The sequence below is a fragment of the Mirounga angustirostris genome, unplaced genomic scaffold, assembly GCF_029215605.1.
Source record: "Mirounga angustirostris isolate CCGP_5_RB_7025 unplaced genomic scaffold, mMirAng1.0.hap1 SCAF_3, whole genome shotgun sequence".
Taxonomy (NCBI): Eukaryota; Metazoa; Chordata; class Mammalia; order Carnivora; family Phocidae; genus Mirounga; species Mirounga angustirostris.
Genome location: NW_026991711.1, coordinates 58130728 through 58133721, shown reverse-complemented (window position 1 = coordinate 58133721; position 2994 = coordinate 58130728).

The window sequence follows — 2994 nt, the reverse complement described above, 5'->3', positions numbered from 1 at the left end:
GGTGTGTGTGGTGTGTGTGTGGTGTGTGTGCATGGTATGTGTGTGTGGTGTGTATGTGGTGTGTGTGTGGTGTGTATTGTGTGTGTGGTGTGTGTGTGGTGTATGTGGTGTGTGTGTGTGGTGTGTGTGCATGGTGTGTGTGTGGTGTGTATGTGGTGTGTGTGTGGTGTGTTTGTGGTGTGTGTGGTGTGTGTGTGGTGTGTGTGCATGGTATGTGTGTGTGGTGTGTGTGTGGTGTGTGTGTGGTGTGTGTGCTCTGTGTGTGTGGTGTGCGTGTGGCTTGTGTGTGTGGTGTGTGTGCTCTGTGTGTGTGGTGTGTGGTGTGCGTGTGGCTTGTGTGTGTGGTGTGTGTGTTTGTGGTGTGTGTGGTGTGTATGTGGTGTGTGTGTGGTGTGTATGTGGTGTGTGCATTGTGTGTGTGGTGTATGTGGTGTGTGTGTGTGGTGTATGTGGTGTGTGTGTGGTGTGTGTGTGGTGTGTGTGTGGTGTGTGTGTGTGTGGTGTGTGTGTGTGTGTGTGTGTGTTGGGAGAGGTGGCAGCAGGTACTCATTCTGACAGAGGCTCTGTCATCTTCAATGCTAGCTTTCCAAGGTCACCCTGAATGTCAACATTCAAGTAGCAGAGGAGTAAAGACTGTGAAGGATTGTGACTGGGAATCTCAAGTTGGTGAATATTATTAACTTCCACTCGCCTTCCTCTGGCTAAGGATTTAATTACCTTGCTGCATCTAACTGCAAAAAGTGGGTCAGAAATATAGTCTTTGGCTGGACGGTCACTTGTCAGTGACAACTTTAGACACTGGAAAAAAAGAGCGCAGATGTTCAATATACAGACAGCTGTGTTGATACAAATGGAAATCTTAAAATTTATGATTCCTGTTCCTGAGATACATAGGAGGCAATCTTTTCTTGAAAATTTAGTGCAATGTCTCCTAGGGCTTATTCCCAGTTAACCTAATTCTGTGAGGGGTTCTTAAAACAAAAATAAACAAGGGATGGCGGAGTGGCTCAGTTGGTTAAACATCTGCCCTCAGCTCAGGTCATGATCCCAGCGTCCTGGGATCGAGTCCCGCGTCGGGCTCTTTTCTTAGCTCCCTCTGCCTGCCCCTGCTCCTGCTTGTGCTCTCTCTTTCTCTGACAAATAAATAAATAAAACCTTTAAAAAAATAATATAAACAAGACAAAAGTTTTGTGGTCAGAAAGTTTAGGGAACCATGGCATGCTTTAGCATCCTAAGGGGTATGAAAAGTTGTTAAGAAACTATTTTAGGGGCTCCTGGGTGGCTCAGTCGTTAAGCGTCTGCCTTCGGCTCAGGTCATGATCTCAGGGTCCTGGGATCGAGCCCCACATTGGGCTCCCTGATAGGCGGGAAGCCTGCTTCACCCTCTCCCACTCCCCCTGCTTGTGTTCCCTCTCTCACTGTGTCTCTCTCTGTGAAATAAATAAAATATTAAAAAAAAAAAGAAACTATTTTAATTTAATTTGGTATTTTTCACACTTACTTTACCACAGAGCACTTTGTTTTAGCAGCATGCACTGATAGCCTGAGGATCCAGGGTCATAGTTACTGTCGGTGATTGTCTTCTGCTTTGACAGGGTTGAGAAGCTATTGATATAGGTGGGTCCTTCCGCCCGCCCCCCCCCCCATGACCTGGACGATTGTAGGTTTGAGCTTGTCTGTCTTTTTCTTTTTTAAATTTGTGTTTGTGTTTCTACCGCTTCTATGTTGGATTGTTAGGCTCTCGCTTTTACACAGCTAGTGTGCCTCTGTGCTTCTCCCATCCTGGTCCTCTCCTTGGCTTCTTCTAATATTCTTTGGGTCGAGAAAACAGCCATCAAGCTTGCCCAAATATATTAAAAATAAACTTCTATTAATGTACAGTTTATTGCACATAGACAATAATATTGTACTCTAAGTATGTAATATGATAAATATCATCATGATGGCCACCATATAACAATATATACATGTAGCAAAGTAACAGGATGTACCCCTTAAATTTACAGTGTTACATATCAAATTTATCCAGTTTAAAACACAAACTTCTAAGCCTTACAATGACTGGAGATGTATTTCTTTTGTGCATGTTAATGTTCTTAAGTCAATATATTTTGTAAAATCTATTTTTGTTGTTTTGATGTTTCCTCCTGACTTCCTGTTTTTTTTCCTCTATTCTAGAAAGAAGTGTCCTGAGAAGCTGAAGCAATACTGTTCTCACCTGGTCAATAGATCCAGTTTCACCATAGTAACCTAGCTGTACTCAAGACATAAGTCAACCAACCTCACTTCCAACAGCTCTTATCATTGATTCTTCCATAATTCCAATTTCCAAACAGGGAACACTTGCAATGCTAATTGCATTTTAACAATGGTGACTCTTTTGATTCATCTCAGATTACTTAAAAGAATGGATTCTGAAAATACACAGTCACTCTTTCATCTGTTCTTCTTCATCTTCCCCAGCTGTGTCTAGAGCTGTGAGGTGTGAAAATGAAATGTTTTGTGGGTGATGACTTGTAGTTCTCTGCTTCCTTTTAATCTAGCCCAAGTTTTCTATACATCACAGGCTCGAAAAACAAACGTAGGAAAAAGAAGAAATGAGCTGTGTTTGTTTTAGGTATTTAATAGTTCTTTGTTGGTTTGCACGATGAAGGATGTCTAACCACTGTAATATATTTATAAAGAAAATCTCTTAAGAGTTGGAGAAACTATTTGATCCCGGGGGTGGGGAAGCCTGCTGGTACTCGCTGCTTCTGAGGAGGAGTGTGTATTTTAGGTCCCTACACATTGCACTGTCTATGATTGAAGAGTCTCAGATGACAGGAAGAGAAAGAAAAGCGTCTGTTCTTTTCTATCAGGTATTCTTAGAAATGCCAGTTCATTTTTCTGAAGTATATATAGCACAAATTAACGAGAAAATGAGTCACCTCCAGCTCTGCGTGGGAACTGTGACACTATAGTAACACAACCTACTTTATGGTAGCTTGACAGCAA